The sequence below is a fragment of the Oncorhynchus clarkii genome, unplaced genomic scaffold (assembly GCF_045791955.1).
Source record: "Oncorhynchus clarkii lewisi isolate Uvic-CL-2024 unplaced genomic scaffold, UVic_Ocla_1.0 unplaced_contig_2453_pilon_pilon, whole genome shotgun sequence".
Lineage (NCBI taxonomy): Eukaryota > Metazoa > Chordata > Actinopteri > Salmoniformes > Salmonidae > Oncorhynchus > Oncorhynchus clarkii.
The window spans coordinates 12,501-30,899 of NW_027258721.1; positions in this window are offsets into that span (position 1 = coordinate 12,501).

Sequence of the window (18,399 nt, forward strand, 5' to 3'; positions counted from 1 at the left end):
ACCACAACCCTTTACAGAACACAGCTACAGTAATGTAGTGATATCACCACAACCCTTTACAGACAGAACACAGCTACAGTAATGTAGTGATATCTACCACAACCCTTTACAGAACACAGCTACAGTAATGTAGTGATATCACCCCAACCCTTTACAGACAGAACACAGCTACAGTAATGTAGTGATATCTACCACAACCCTTTTACAGAACACAGCTACAGTAATGTAGTGATATCTACCACAACCCTTCACAGAACACAGCTACAGTAATGTAGTGATATCTACCACAACCCTTTACAGACAGAACACAGCTACAGTAATGTAGTTATATCTACCACAACCCTTTACAGAACACAGCTACAGTAATGTAGTGATATCTACCACAACCCTTTACAGAACACAGCTACAGTAATGTAGTGATATCTACCACAACCCTTTACAGAACACAGCTACAGTAATGTAGTGATATCTACCACAACCCTTCACAGAACACAGCTACAGTAATGTAGTGATATCTACCACAACCCTTTACAGACAGAACACAGCTACAGTAATGTAGTTATATCTACCACAACCCTTTACAGAACACAGCTACAGTAATGTAGTTATATCACCACAACCCTTTACAGAACACAGCTACAGTAATGTAGTTATATCTACCACAACCCTTTACAGACAGAACACAGCTACAGTAATGTAGTGATATCACCCCAACCCTTTACAGACAGAACACAGCTACAGTAATATAGTGATATCACCCCAACCCTTTACAGAAAGAACACAGCTACAGTAATGTAGTGATATCACCCCAACCCTTTACAGACAGAACACAGCTACAGTAATGTAGTGATATCACCCCAACCCTTTACAGACAGAACACAGCTACAGTAATGTAGTTATATCTACCACAACCCTTTACAGAACACAGCTACAGTAATGTAGTGATATCACCACAACCCTTTACAGACAGAACACAGCTACAGTAATGTAGTGATATCACCACAACCCTTTACAGAACACAACTACAGTAATGTAGTGATATCTACCACAACCCTTCACAGAACACAGCTACAGTAATGTAGTGATATCTACCACAACCCTTTACAGAACACAGCTACAGTAATGTAGTGATATCTACCACAACCCTTTACAGAACACAGCTACAGTAATGTAGTGATATCTACCACAACCCTTTACAGAACACAGCTACAGTAATGTAGTGATTTCTACCACAACCCTTTACAGACAAGTTAAATGTGATGGACGTTAGTCCCGTTTCAGAAACCTAATTTCTTTACAGACAAGTTAAATGCCCGTTCATATCTCCAGAGAAGGTTTTCTTGTCGGTAGTTACAGATCTGTAGTGTACCCTAACAGACAGCCAAACAAACAATGCCATAGCCGAGGCGCTTTCAAGGGGCCATATTCCATTTATGTCTGAAAAGGATAATTGATAAAGGCTGCTGTGATTTCATATTATGAGGCAAAAACTAAGAGTAGGCTACCCCATCCTCGCAAGACTGGCCCGAAGATACAGTACCTCTGTATTCCGGAGACATCGGTGCCATGAATAGGAAGGAGAGAGAGGAAGGGCAGGTTTCTGTGCCCATATGTTTCGGTAATCTGCATCTCGTCATGTATTGTCTTGCGTGCCTTTCAAATTCACCAGAGTAGCCTGAAGTTCGCCTAAAGTTCACCTATCCTATTTCATTTGAATTACACAACTTTCTCAGGCCTTTATAGCTTATTGACTATTACACATAAAATTATATGTTTCGTGATAACTGCATTGTGATTTTTAATTCAGTGATTTTTTCTTAACGTTAAGGATCTCAACTTCGTTTTAACGTTTAAATGTTCACACCCCAACCTTTAGTGCCTGCTGAGGATAGTATTGTAAGGACCTGACTAGATCATAATGGAACAATTGTCCAGACAGAGGGTTGAGTTTACGAATTGACGGTTTATTACCAACTTTACACAGGCTTCTGTTTGGCCGTAGCCCACGCCAAATAAATGAAAGATACCCCACAAGCCAATCGTGACCTTCTCTTGTGAAGCCCAGACGTAAGAGAAAGAACAAAGGCTAAACCTGGTCTTAACTTCCGATGCTCCATCACCTCCACGCCACTCCGCCAACCACCAGGATGCCCGACATCAGAACATTCCAGGCATTCCTGTGATTGGCAGATAGCAGGTTGATTGGCATGTCGGACCCCGCAAACACTGGGTACTGGTAAGTACAACACAACCACCTACTAGCCTAACACATAACACGGGTCGCTACAGTATCTTCTGTCCTGGGGAGTTTTACCTGCTGAGGATCTTCTGTCCTGGGGAGTTTTGCCTGCTGAGGATCTTCTGTCCTGGGGAGTTTTGCCTGCTGAGGATCTTCTGGCCTGGGGAGTTTTGTTAAGAGCCCTGAGCTTGCTCTAAAGTTAATATGCATATTTTGCCAGTACGTTTATGGAAACATCTACCAAGGTCAAATTAGTTTTATATTTCATATTTGCTGGATATTTGGTTTTCTATATAGCTATATAGCATGCCATGGCTGTGAAAAGAGTATATTCTGAATCGAAGGTGGATGGAGAACAATCCACAATCCTCATTTCTATCAACGTGTTAAATGTGCAACCAGAGGGAAACAATTCTAGACCACCTGTACTCCACACAGAGACGCATAAAACGCTCCGACCACAACTCTGTCCTCCTGATTCCCGCTTACAAGCAAAACTTAAAGCAGGAAGCACCAGTGACTCGGTCTATAAAAAAGTGGTCAGATGAAGCAGATGCTAAACTACAGGACTATTTTGCTAGCACAGACTGGAGCATGTTCCGGGATTCTTCCGATGGCATTGAGGAATACACCACATCAGTCACTGGCTTAATCAATAAGTGCATTGAGGACGTCATCCCCACAGTGACTGTACTTACATACCCCAACCAGAAGCCATGGATTACAGGCAACATTCATACTGAGCTAAAGGGTAGAGCTGCCGCTTTCAAGTTGCGGAACTCAAACCCGTAAGCTTACAAGAAATCCCGCTATGCCCTGCGACGAACCATCAAACAGGCAAAGCGTCAACACAGGGCTAAGATTGAATCGTACTACACCGGCTCTGACGCTCGTCGGATGTGGCAGGGCTTGCAAACTATTACAGACTACAAAGGGAAGCACAGCCGCGAGCTGCCCAGTGATGGCCATCAGTCCAGTATAAAAAAAATAAAAAACGAATTATCAAATGAAATGTTATTGTTCACATACACATACTGTATTTATGCTCACTCAGCTGTGCCTCAAAGGTAATACAACAAATGATATATACCAGTGTGATCATTTACCTAAAATGTTGAATTATACTTTGAGAAGAACAACATTGGTAAGGCTATTCAAGCAAAGCCAATATGCAGTGATAATGAATGACTGTTCGACTTTCCGACCTGAAGATCACTGGCGTCATGATTTGACCTCATGTTTTTTATTCTGAATTCCCAGTTGTCTTGAAAACACCTGACAGCCGTTCTGAACTTAAACACTGCCCCCCCCCCTCCCCTCAGACTGGCCATCAGCTGGAAGACGGTCCCCTTTTCTCAGCGGAGGGAGGGAGGGAGGGTTGGGAGATGGGGGGGACGATGAGTCTTAAACACTGCCCCCCCCCCTCCCGGTAATTTGGCCACTTTTGCAAAAAAAAGATAAGTATTGTCTGAGTGAGGGAAAGGCTGAAAATTAAGAGCTCTGTGTTTTTTGAATGATGAGACGTTGAGGATTATAGTCCATACAGGCCAATTTAGCCCCTTATCCATACAGGCCAATTTAGCCCCCTATCCATACAGGCCAATTTAGCCCCCTATCCATACAGGCCAATTTAGCCCCCTATCCATACAGGCCAATTTAGCCCCTTATCCATACAGGCCAATTTAGCTCCCTATCCATACAGGCCAATTTAGCCCCCTATCCATACAGGCCAATTTAGCCCCCTATCCATACAGGCCAATTTAGCCCCCTATCCATACAGGCCAATTTAGCCCCTTATCCATACAGGCCAATTTAGCTCCCTATCCATACAGGCCAATTTAGCCCCTTATCCATACAGGCCAATTTAGCCCCCTATCAATACAGGCCAATTTAGCCCCCTATCCATACAGGCCAATTTAGCCCCCTATCCATACAGGCCAATTTAGCCCCCTATCCATACAGGCCAATTTAGCCCCCTATCCATACAGGCCAATTTAGCCCCCTATCCATACAGGCCAATTTAGCCCCCTATCCATACAGGCCAATTTAGCTCCCTATCCATACAGGCCAATTTAGCCCCCTATCCATACAGGCCAATTTAGCCCCATATCCATACAGGCCAATTTAGCCCCCTATCCATACAGGCCAATTTAGCCCCCTATCCATACAGGCCAATTTAGCCCCCTATCCATACAGGCCAATTTAGCCCTATTGATATAGACCAATTTATCCCAATTCATATAGGCCAATTTAGCCCCCTATCCATACAGGCCAATTTAGCCCCCTATCCATACAGGCCAATTTAGCCCTATTGATATAGATCAATTTATCCCAATTCATATAGGCCAATTCCCACGAGTGTAAAGGGTTAAACAAAGTGTGGCATGACTATGATACACTACATACACTATATGACCAAACATATATGGACAACTGCTCATCAAACATCTCTTTCCAAAATCATGGCCATTAATATGGAGTTGGTCCCCCCTTTGCTGCTATAACAGCCCCCACTCTTCTGGGAAGGCTTTCCACTAGATGTTGGAACATTGCTGCTATAACAGCCTCCACTCTTCTGGGAAGGCTTTCCACTAGATGTTGGAACATTGCTGCAGGGACTTGCATCCATTCAGCCACGAGCATTAGTGAGGTCAGGCACTGATGATGGGCTATTAGGCCTGGCTCGCAGTCAGCGTTCCAATTAATCCCAAAGGTGTTTGCTGGGGTTGAGGTCAGGGCTCTGTACAGGCCAGTCAAGTTCTTCCACATATATCTCGACAAACCATTTCTGTATGGACCTCGCTTTGTGCACCGAGGCATTGTCATGCTGGAACAGGAAAGGGCCTTCCCCAAACTGTTGCCACAAAGTAGGAAGCACAGAATCGTCTACAATTTCATTGTATGCTGTAGAGTTCAGATTTCTCTTCACTGGAACTAAGGGGACTAGCCCAAACTAGGAAAAACAGCCCCAGATCATTATTCCTCTTCCGCCAAACTTTACAGTTGGTACTATGCATTCGGGGAGGTAGTGTTCTCCTGGCAGCTGCCAATCTCAGATTAGTCTGTCGGCCTGCTCCAGAGTCCAATGGCGGCGAGCTTTACACCACTCCAGCCGACGCTTGGCCTTGAGCATGGTGATCTGAGGCTCGTGTGCAGCTGCTCGGCCATGGAAACCCATTTCATGAAGCTCCCGGCGAACAGTTCTTGTGCTGTTGCTTCCAGAGGCCGTTTGGAACTCGGTACTGAGTGTTGCAACCGAGGACAGATGAGTTCTACTTGCTTCAGCACTCGGCGGTCCCGTTCTGTAAGCCTGTGTAGCCCACCACTTTTTGGAAAGGTGGCATCCTATGACGGTGCCACGTTGAAACTCACTGAACTCTTCAGTAAAGCCCGCGTTTGTCTGTGGAGATTGCATGGCTGTGTGCTCAATTTTATACACCTGTTAGCAACGGGTGTGGCTGAAATAGCCAAATCTACTAATTTGAAGGGATGTCCACATACATTTGAATATATACTGTTCGTTTCTTTATATATTTTGTCTAAAATTCCCCTTGTCATAAAGACAAACCATAAACTGTTTTTGTACAACCCAATACAATAGGGAGTTACGGTAGTGTAAATACACCCTCGTTGCTAAAAGCAGCTAGGGCAGATCCATTGCTCCATTTTGAAGTAGTACATTTTCTTCTTGAACTACTTATATGAGTTGGCAAATAAACTGAAAGGGTGCACACTGCCCTCTGGAGGGTGTTGTCTGAACAGGTTTAAAGACAAGGTTGGGGATTTACTGCCCTCTGGAGGGTGTTGTCTGAACAGGTTTAAAGACAAGGTTGGGGATTTACTGCCCCCTGGAGGGTGTTGTCTGAACAGGTTTGAAGACAAGGTTGGGGATTTACTGCCCCCTGGAGGGTGTTGTCTGAACAGGTTTAAAGACAAGATGGGGATTTACTGCCCCCTGGAGGGTGTTGTCTGAACAGGTTTAAAGACAAGGTTGATGATTTACTGCCCCCTGGAGTGCTGCCCCCGTGAAAGTTGAAGCCAACAGCGCAGTCGTGAGGCCCAGGTGACAGCATACTTCCCGGGTCATGATCTAGTGATGCTTTCAGGACAGCTGGGAACTGGTAAAAACGATGAAATGACATCAGTGATGTCACAGAGTTTCTGTCTTGGAATTTATTGTTTTTAGGACCTTTTACCAAACAGGCTTATTGATTTTAGAGAGCATGCACTTGTCTATGACTTACCTGAAAATTCAGCACTCCAGAGGCCTGGCCTGCTGCTTTTAATACGCAGTACCATCTTGATTTTATTTGTGATCTTATGCCGCTACCTAGCGACATTTTAAAGGTACTGCATGCAAAGAACACATTTTATTGAGACATTGAAAGGGCACACAGGAACTAAATAGTTTACTTTAACCCTACCGAATATAAAACCTAACATGCTTAGTTTAACCCACCAGTAACCCTAACCTGTCTAACCCACCAGTAACCCTAACCTGCTTAGTCTAACCCACCAGTAACCCTAACCTGCTTAGTCTAACTCACCAGTAACCCTAACCTGTCTAACCCACCAGTAACCCTAACCTGCTTAGTCTAACCCACCAATAACCCTAACCTGTCTAACCCACCAGTAACCCTAACCTGCTTAGTCTAACTCACCAGTAACCCTAACCTGTCTAACCCACCAGTAACCCTAACCTGCTTAGTCTAACCCACCAGTAACCCTAACCTGTCTAACTCACCAGTAACCCTAACCTGCTTAGTCTAACCCACCAGTAACCCTGACCTGCTTAGTCTAACTCACTAGTAACCCTAACCTGCTTATTCTAACCCACCAGTAACCCTAATCTGCTTAGTCTAACTCACCAGTAACCCTAACCTGCTTAGTCTAACCCACCAGTAACCCTAACCTGCTTAGTCTAACCCACCAGTAACCCTAACCTGTCTAACTCACCAGTAACCCTAACCTGTCTAACCCACCAGTAACCCTAACCTGCTTAGTCTAACCCACCAGTAACCCTAACCTGTCTAACCCACCAGTAACCCTAACCTGTCTAACTCACCAGTAACCCTGACCTGCTTAGCCTAACCCACCAGTAACCCTAACCTGCTTAGTCTAACTCACCAGTAACCCTGACCTGCTTAGTCTAACCCACCAGTAACCCTAACCTGCTTAGTCTAATCCACCAGTAACCCTAACCTGCTTAGTCTAATCCACCAGTAACCCTAACCTGCTTAGTCTAACCCACCAGTAACCCTAACCTGCTTAGTCTAACCCACCAGTAACCCTGACCTGCTTAGTCTAACCCACCAGTAACCCTAACCTGCTTAGTCTAACCCACCAGTAACCCTAACCTGTCTAACCCACAAGTAACCCTGACCTGCTTAGTCTAACCTACCAGTAACCCTAACCTGCTTAGTCTAACCCACCAGTAACCCTAACCTGCTTAGTCTAACTCACCAGTAACACTAACCTGTCTAACCCACCAGTAACCCTAACCTGCTTAGTCTAACTCACCAGTAACCCTAACCTGCTTAGTCTAACCCACCAGTAACCCTGACCTGCTTAGTCTAACTCACCAGTAACCCTAACCTGCTTAGTCTAACCCACCAGTAACCCTAACCTGCTTAGTCTAACCCACCAGTATCCCTAACCTGCTTAGTCTAACCCACCAGTAACCCTAACCTGTCTAACCCACCAGTAACCCTAACCTGCTTAGTCTAACCCACAAGTAACCCTAATCTGCTTAGTCTAACCCACCAGTAACCCTAACCTGCTTAGTCTAACTCACCAGTAACACTAACCTGCTTAGTCTAACCCACCAGTAACCCTAACCTGCTTAGTCTAACTCACCAGTAACACTAACCTGCTTAGTCTAACCCACCAGTAACCCTAACCTGCTTAGTCTAACTCACCAGTAACACTAACCTGTCTAACCCACCAGTAACCCTAACCTGCTTAGTCTAACTCACCAGTAACCCTAACCTGCTTAGTCTAACCCACCAGTAACCCTGACCTGCTTAGTCTAACTCACCAGTAACCCTAACCTGCTTAGTCTAACCCACCAGTAACCCTAATCTGCTTAGTCTAACCCACCAGTAACCCTAACCTGCTTAGTCTAACCCACCAGTAACCCTAACCTGTCTAACCCACCAGTAACCCTAACCTGCTTAGTCTAACCCACCAGTAACCCTAATCTGCTTAGTCTAACTCACCAGTAACCCTAACCTGCTTAGTCTAACCCACCAGTAACCCTAACCTGCTTAGTCTAACCCACCAGTAACCCTAACCTGTCTAACTCACCAGTAACCCTAACCTGTCTAACCCACCAGTAACCCTAACCTGCTTAGTCTAACCCACCAGTAACCCTAACCTGTCTAACTCACCAGTAACCCTAACCTGTCTAACCCACCAGTAACCCTAACCTGTCTAACTCACCAGTAACCCTGACCTGCTTAGCCTAACCCACCAGTAACCCTAACCTGCTTAGTCTAACTCACCAGTAACCCTGACCTGCTTAGTCTAACCCACCAGTAACCCTAACCTGCTTAGTCTAATCCACCAGTAACCCTAACCTGCTTAGTCTAATCCACCAGTAACCCTAACCTGCTTAGTCTAACCCACCAGTAACCCTAACCTGCTTAGTCTAACCCACCAGTAACCCTGACCTGCTTAGTCTAACCCACCAGTAACCCTAACCTGCTTAGTCTAACCCACCAGTAACCCTAACCTGTCTAACCCACAAGTAACCCTGACCTGCTTAGTCTAACCTACCAGTAACCCTAACCTGCTTAGTCTAACCCACCAGTAACCCTAACCTGCTTAGTCTAACTCACCAGTAACACTAACCTGTCTAACCCACCAGTAACCCTAACCTGCTTAGTCTAACTCACCAGTAACCCTAACCTGCTTAGTCTAACCCACCAGTAACCCTGACCTGCTTAGTCTAACTCACCAGTAACCCTAACCTGCTTAGTCTAACCCACCAGTAACCCTAACCTGCTTAGTCTAACCCACCAGTATCCCTAACCTGCTTAGTCTAACCCACCAGTAACCCTAACCTGTCTAACCCACCAGTAACCCTAACCTGCTTAGTCTAACCCACAAGTAACCCTAATCTGCTTAGTCTAACCCACCAGTAACCCTAACCTGCTTAGTCTAACTCACCAGTAACACTAACCTGCTTAGTCTAACCCACCAGTAACCCTAACCTGCTTAGTCTAACTCACCAGTAACACTAACCTGCTTAGTCTAACCCACCAGTAACCCTAACCTGCTTAGTCTAACTCACCAGTAACACTAACCTGTCTAACCCACCAGTAACCCTAACCTGCTTAGTCTAACTCACCAGTAACCCTAACCTGCTTAGTCTAACCCACCAGTAACCCTGACCTGCTTAGTCTAACTCACCAGTAACCCTAACCTGCTTAGTCTAACCCACCAGTAACCCTAATCTGCTTAGTCTAACCCACCAGTAACCCTAACCTGCTTAGTCTAACCCACCAGTAACCCTAACCTGTCTAACCCACCAGTAACCCTAACCTGCTTAGTCTAACCCACCAGTAACCCTAATCTGCTTAGTCTAACCCACCAGTAACCCTAACCTGCTTAGTCTAACTCACCAGTAACACTAACCTGTCTAACCCACCAGTAACCCTAACCTGCTTAGTCTAACCCACCAGTAACCCTAACCTGCTTAGTCTAACCCACCAGTAACCCTAACCTGCTTAGTCTAACCCACCAGTAACCCTAACCTGCTTAGTCTAACCCACCAGTAACCCTAACCTGTCTAACCCACCAGTAACCCTAACCTGCTTAGTCTAACCCACCAGTAACCCTAACCTGCTTAGTCTAACCCACCATTCCTGCCGCAAGCTTTGGACCATTACACAGGATCATCGCAGCTAGCTAGCTAAAACCCAGTGCCTACCGTCTCAGTCCCGACGCAAGCACCAGTTAGCCTTGAGCTAGCCTCGAGCTAGGCCCATCTCCCGGCCAGCCGACTGAGTATACCAGCTAACTCTTGGGCTACAATAGCGCTTTTGCCAATTGGCTTTGACCCTTTATTGCCGACACGGAGCCCCGCCGATCCATCATGACTGGTCTGCCGATGTAATCGTCCGATGTGGTTTCAACAGAAGTTTCCATTGTGATGTCACCAAAGACCCATCTGCTAGCCCCGGCCCGCTAGCTTTCTGAACGCGGTGTCTCCAGCTCGCCTAACGTAGTAGCAACTACTGAACGGCTCCGACTCACCTATTGCTGCTCATTGGACTCTATGATCACTCGACTACACAGCTGATGCCTGCTGGACTGTTCATTAACACTGCACCTCTTTTAGTTTATCTGTCGGCCCCAGACTAGAACTCAGGTCCTGTGTGTACCTAACTGACCCACTCTGCCCATTCATCTCCATTTACCTGTCAGCCCCAGCCTAGAACTCAGGTCCTGTGTGTACCTAACTGACCCTCTCTGCCCATTCATCTCCATTTACCTGTCAGCCCCAGACTAGAACTCAGGTCCTGTGTGTACCTAACTGACCCACTCTGCCCATTCATCCCCATTTACCTGTCAGCCCCAGCCTAGAACTCAGGTCCTGTGTGTACCTAACTGACCCACTCTGCCCATTCATCCCCATTTACCTGTCAGCCCCAGCCTAGAACTCAGGTCCTGTGTGTACCTAACTGACCCACTCTGCCCATTCATCTCCATTTACCTGTCAGCCCCAGCCTAGAACTCAGGTCCTGTGTGTACCTAACTGACCCACTCTGCCCATTCATCCCCATTTACCTGTCAGCCCCAGCCTAGAACTCAGGTCCTGTGTGTACCTAACTGACCCACTCTGCCCATTCATCTCCATTTACCTGTCAGCCCCAGCCTAGAACTCAGGTCCTGTGTGTACCTAACTGACCCACTCTGCCCATTCATCCCCATTTACCTGTCAGCCCCAGCCTAGAACTCAGGTCCTGTGTGTACCTAACTGACCCACTCTGCCCATTCATCTCCATTTACCTGTCAGCCCCAGCCTAGAACTCAGGTCCTGTGTGTACCTAACTGACCCACTCTGCCCATTCATCCCCATTTACCTGTCAGCCCCAGCCTAGAACTCAGGTCCTGTGTGTACCTAACTGACCCACTCTGCCCATTCATCCCCATTTACCTGTCAGCCCCAGACTAGAACTCAGGTCCTGTGTGTACCTAACTGACCCACTCTGCCCATTCATCTCCATTTACCTGTCAGCCCCAGCCTAGAACTCAGGTCCTGTGTGTACCTAACTGACCCACTCTGCCCATTCATCCCCATTTACCTGTCAGCCCCAGCCTAGAACTCAGGTCCTGTGTGTACCTAACTGACCCACTCTGCCCATTCATCCCCATTTACCTGTCAGCCCCAGACTAGAACTCAGGTCCTGTGTGTACCTAACTGACCCTCTCTGCCCATTCATCCCCATTTATCTGTCGGCCCCAGACTAGAACTCAGGTCCTGTGTGTACCTAACTGACCCACTCTGCCCATTCATCTCCATTTACCTGTCAGCCCCAGCCTAGAACTCAGGTCCTGTGTGTACCTAACTGACCCACTCTGCCCATTCATCTCCATTTACCTGTCAGCCCCAGCCTAGAACTCAGGTCCTGTGTGTACCTAACTGACCCACTCTGCCCATTCATCCCCATTTACCTGTCAGCCCCAGACTAGAACTCAGGTCCTGTGTGTACCTAACTGACCCTCTCTGCCCATTCATCCCCATTTATCTGTCGGCCCCAGACTAGAACTCAGGTCCTGTGTGTACCTAACTGACCCACTCTGCCCATTCATCTCCATTTACCTGTCAGCCCCAGCCTAGAACTCAGGTCCTGTGTGTACCTAACTGACCCACTCTGCCCATTCATCTCCATTTACCTGTCAGCCCCAGCCTAGAACTCAGGTCCTGTGTGTACCTAACTGACCCACTCTGCCCATTCATCCCCATTTACCTGTCAGCCCCAGACTAGAACTCAGGTCCTGTGTGTACCTAACTGACCCACTCTGCCCATTCATCTCCATTTACCTGTCAGCCCCAGACTAGAACTCAGGTCCTGTGTGTACCTAACTGACCCTCTCTGCCCATTCATCTCCATTTACCTGTCAGCCCCAGCCTAGAACTCAGGTCCTGTGTGTACCTAACTGACCCACTCTGCCCATTCATCTCCATTTACCTGTCAGCCCCAGCCTAGAACTCAGGTCCTGTGTGTACCTAACTGACCCACTCTGCCCATTCATCTCCATTTACCTGTCAGCCCCAGCCTAGAACTCAGGTCCTGTATGTACCTAACTGACCCACTCTGCCCATTCATCACCATTTACCTGTCAGCCCCAGCCTAGAACTCAGGTCCTGTGTGTACCTAACTGACCCACTCTGCCCATTCATCTCCATTTACCTGTCAGCCCCAGCCTAGAACTCAGGTCCTGTGTGTACCTAACTGACCCACTCTGCCCATTCATCTCCATTTACCTGTCAGCCCCAGACTAGAACTCAGGTCCTGTGTGTACCTAACTGACCCTCTCTGCCCATTCATCCCCATTTACCTGTCAGCCCCAGACTAAAACTCAGGTCCTGTGTGTACCTAACTGACCCACTCTGCCCATTCATCACCATTTACCTGTCAGCCCCAGCCTAGAACTCAGGTCCTGTGTGTACCTAACTGACCCACTCTGCCCATTCATCTCCATTTACCTGTCAGCCCCAGCCTAGAACTCAGGTCCTGTGTGTACCTAACTGACCCACTCTGCCCATTCATCTCCATTTACCTGTCAGCCCCAGCCTAGAACTCAGGTCCTGTGTGTACCTAACTGACCCACTCTGCCCATTCATCTCCATTTACCTGTCAGCCCCAGCCTAGAACTCAGGTCCTGTGTGTACCTAACTGACCCACTCTGCCCATTCATCTCCATTTACCTGTCAGCCCCAGCCTAGAACTCAGGTCCTGTGTGTACCTAACTGACCCACTCTGCCCATTCATCTCCATTTACCTGTCAGCCCCAGCCTAGAACTCAGGTCCTGTGTGTACCTAACTGACCCACTCTGCCCATTCATCTCCATTTACCTGTCAGCCCCAGCCTAGAACTCAGGTCCTGTGTGTACCTAACTGACCCACTCTGCCCATTCATCTCCATTTACCTGTCAGCCCCAGCCTAGAACTCAGGTCCTGTGTGTACCTAACTGACCCACTCTGCCCATTCATCTCCATTTACCTGTCAGCCCCAGCCTAGAACTCAGGTCCTGTGTGTACCTAACTGACCCTCTCTGCCCATTCATCCCCATTTACCTGTCAGCCCCAGACTAAAACTCAGGTCCTGTGTGTACCTAACTGACCCACTCTGCCCATTCATCTCCATTTACCTGTCAGCCCCAGCCTAGAACTCAGGTCCTGTGTGTACCTAACTGACCCACTCTGCCCATTCATCTCCATTTACCTGTCAGCCCCAGCCTAGAACTCAGGTCCTGTGTGTACCTAACTGACCCACTCTGCCCATTCATCTCCATTTACCTGTCAGCCCCAGCCTAGAACTCAGGTCCTGTGTGTACCTAACTGACCCACTCTGCCCATTCATCTCCATTTACCTGTCAGCCCCAGCCTAGAACTCAGGTCCTGTGTGTACCTAACTGACCCACTCTGCCCATTCATCTCCATTTACCTGTCAGCCCCAGCCTAGAACTCAGGTCCTGTGTGTACCTAACTGACCCACTCTGCCCATTCATCTCCATTTACCTGTCAGCCCCAGCCTAGAACTCAGGTCCTGTGTGTACCTAACTGACCCACTCTGCCCATTCATCTCCATTTACCTGTCAGCCCCAGCCTAGAACTCAGGTCCTGTGTGTACCTAACTGACCCACTCTGCCCATTCATCTCCATTTACCTGTCAGCCCCAGCCTAGAACTCAGGTCCTGTGTGTACCTAACTGACCCACTCTGCCCATTCATCTCCATTTACCTGTCAGCCCCAGCCTAGAACTCAGGTCCTGTGTGTACCTAACTGACCCTCTCTGCCCATTCATCCCCATTTACCTGTCAGCCCCAGACTAAAACTCAGGTCCTGTGTGTACCTAACTGACCCACTCTGCCCATTCATCTCCATTTACCTGTCAGCCCCAGCCTAGAACTCAGGTCCTGTGTGTACCTAACTGACCCACTCTGCCCATTCATCTCCATTTACCTGTCAGCCCCAGCCTAGAACTCAGGTCCTGTGTGTACCTAACTGACCCACTCTGCCCATTCATCTCCATTTACCTGTCAGCCCCAGCCTAGAACTCAGGTCCTGTGTGTACCTAACTGACCCACTCTGCCCATTCATCTCCATTTACCTGTCAGCCCCAGCCTAGAACTCAGGTCCTGTGTGTACCTAACTGACCCACTCTGCCCATTCATCTCCATTTACCTGTCAGCCCCAGCCTAGAACTCAGGTCCTGTGTGTACCTAACTGACCCACTCTGCCCATTCATCTCCATTTACCTGTCAGCCCCAGCCTAGAACTCAGGTCCTGTGTGTACCTAACTGACCCACTCTGCCCATTCATCTCCATTTACCTGTCAGCCCCAGCCTAGAACTCAGGTCCTGTGTGTACCTAACTGACCCACTCTGCCCATTCATCTCCATTTACCTGTCAGCCCCAGCCTAGAACTCAGGTCCTGTGTGTACCTAACTGCCCCACTCTGCCCATTCATCTCCATTTACCTGTCAGCCCCAGCCTAGAACTCAGGTCTTGTGTGTACCTAACTGACCCTCTCTGCCCATTCATCTCCATTTACCTGTCAGCCCCAGCCTCGAACTCAGGTCCTGTATGTACCTAACTGCCCCACTCTGCCCATTCATCTCCATTTACCTGTCAGCCCCAGCCTAGAACTCAGGTCCTGTGTGTACCTAACTGACCCTCTCTGCCCATTCATCTCCATTTACCTGTCAGCCCCAGCCTCGAACTCAGGTCCTGTATGTACCTAACTGACCCTCTCTGCCCATTCATCACCATTTACTCGTTGTCGTCTTAGCTCTCCCGACCAACACCCCATGATTGCTTTACGCCTATCTCTAATGTCAATATGCCTTGTTTACTGCTGTGTTGGTTATTTACTATTGTTTTATTTCACTGTAGATCCCCCAGTCCCGCTCAACATGCCTTAGATAGCTCTTTTGTCCCACCCCCATGCATGCAGAGACCTCACCTGGCTTAACTGGTGCCTCCAGAGATGCAACTTCTCTCATCGTCATTCAATGCCTAGGTTTACCCCCACTGTACTTGCACCCTACCTTACCCTTGTCTGTACATTATGCCCTGAATCTATCCTACCACGCCCAGAAATGTGCTCCTTTTATTCTCTGTTCCCAACGCACTAGATGACCAGTTCTTATAGCCGTACCCTCATCCTACTCCTCCTCTGTTCCTCTGGTGATGTAGAGGTTAATCCAGGTCCTGCAGTGCCTAGCTCCACTCCTATTCCCCAGGTGCTCTCATTTGTTGACTTCTGTAACTGTAAAAGCCTTGGCTTCATGCATGTTAACATTAGAAGCCTCCACCCTAAGTCTGTTTCATTCACTGCTTCAGCACACTCCGCCATCCCTGATGTCTGAGCCTTGTCTGAATCCTGGTTTAGGAGGTCCACCAAAAATTATGACATTTCCATCCCCAACTACAACATTTTCCGTCAAGATAACAGATCGCTGCCCACACCTGCCCACCCGTCCAGCATCACTACTCTAGACGGCTCTGACTTAGAATACGTGGACAACTACAAATACCTAGGTGTCTGGTTAGACTGTAAACTCTCCTTCCAGACTCACATTAAGCATCTCCAATCCAAAATTAAATCTAGAATCGGCTTCCTATTTCGCAAACAAAGCCTCCTTCTCTCATGCTGCCAAACATACCCTCGTGAAACTGACCATCCTACCGATCCTTGACTTCGGCGATGTCATTTACAAAAGAGTCTCCAACACTCTACTCAGCTAATTGGATGTAGTCTATCACAGAGCCATCCGTTTTGTCATCAAAGCCCCATATACTACCCACCACTGTGACCTGTATGCTCTCGTTGGCTGGCCCTCGCTACATATCCGTCGCCAAACCCATTGGCTCCAGGTCATCTACAAACCTTTGCTAGGTAAAGCCCCGCCTTATCTCAGCTCACTGGTCACCATAGCAGCACCCACTCGTAGCACGCGCTCCAGCAGGTATATCTCACTGGTCACCCCCAAAGCCAATTCCTCCTTTGGTCGTCTTTCGTTCCAGTTCTCTGCTGCCCATGACTGGAACGAATTGTAAAAATCTCTGAAGCTGGAGACTCACATCTCCCTCAATAGCTTTAAGCACCAGCTGTCAGAGCAGCTTACAGATCACTGCACCTGTACATAGCCCATCTGTAAACAGCCCATCTATCTACCTACCTCATCCCCATACTGGTATTTATTTATTTATCTTGCTCCTTTGAACCCAGTATCTCTACCTGCACATTCATCTTCTGCCGATCTACCATTCCAGTGTTTAATTGCTATATTGTAATTACTTCGCCACCATGGCCTATTTATTTCCTTATCTTACCTCATTTGAACTCACTGTATATAGACTTTTTGTTTTCTTTTGTTCTACTGTATTATTGACTGTATGTTTTGTTTATTCCATGTGTAACTCTGTGTTGTTGTATGTGTCGAATTGCTATGCTTTATCTTGGCCAGGTCGCAGTTGTAAATGAGAACTTGTTCTCAACTAGCCTACGTGGTTAAATAAAGGTGTTCTCAACTGGCCTACCTGGTTAAATAAAGGTGTTCTCAACTAGCCTACCTGGTTAAATAAAGGTGTTCTCAACTAGCCTACCTGGTTAAATAAAGGTGTTCTCAACTAGCCTACCTGGTTAAATAAAGGTGTTCTCAACTAGCCTACCTGGTTAAATAAAGGTGTTCTCAACTAGCCTACCTGGTTAAATAAAGGTGTTCTCAACTAGCCTACCTGGTTAAATAAAGGTGTTCTCAACTAGCCTACCTGGTTAAATAAAGGTGTTCTCAACTGGCCTACCTGGTTAAATAAAGGTGACTATATTCCCTCTTTTTGAAACACTTCTGCTTCATCATGTTAATTTGATAGATGTTGTTGTTTCTAAATATACATGTATAAGTAGCTATCCCCAGCCTAGTGTACAGTACAGACCTTTCCTTTGAGTGGCTGAAACTATTCTAACCCTAACCACCGAGGAGTGGCTTCCGTCTGGCCACTCTACCATAAAGGCCTGATTGGTGGAGCCCTGCAGGGATGGTTGTCCTTCTGGAAGTTTCTCCCTTCTCCACAGAGGAACTCTGGAGCTCTGTCAGAGTGACCATCGGGTTCTTGGTCACCTCCCTGACCAAGGCCCTTCTCCCCGAATTGCTCAGTTTGGCAGGACGCCCAGCTCTAGGAAGAGGCTTGGTGGTTCCAATCTTCTTTCAGAATGCACTGATTTATTTATTTAGTTGACTATGTGTTTTTCCATGTATGAATCTGTTATTGAATGCGGCTTAGACTCTAGGTCATTTCTTTCTGATTGAGCCGACATCTGAAATGTGTCATCCCCAACACGGTAACATTGCCTTAAAGATGCATGATCTACATGCCTGATCAGATTAAATCCAAGGATGCAAAGCTTTTCACTATAATATAATGTATCAGCTGTGAGCTCAAGATTTCTACGCTGACTTCACAACAGGTTTTTTGAAAATGTTGACGTTTCCAAGTCTTAAAGTCAGATACAGATATACTATTCTACTATTCTTGGCACCCCAGAACAGAAACTCTCTGGTATTCTTGGCACCCCAGAACAGAAACTCTCTGGTATTCTTGGCATCCCAGAACAGAAAATCTCTGTTATGTTACTTTCTATCCACAAGAAATGACAGTACATCAACACATGTTTCACTGTTCTTGACTGATTGGCTTATTTGGTAATGCAGGTAGTATGTTAGCGTCTTGGTAATGTATCAGGTTCCTGTGTTGTTTTAAAGGTAATGTATCAGGTTCCAGTGTTGTTTTAAAGGTAATGTATTAGGTTCCTGTGTTGTTTTAAAGGTAATGTATCAGGTTCCTGTGTTGTTTTAAAGGTAATGTATCAGGTTCCTGTGTTGTTTTAAAGGTAATGTATCAGGTTTCTGTGTTGTTTTA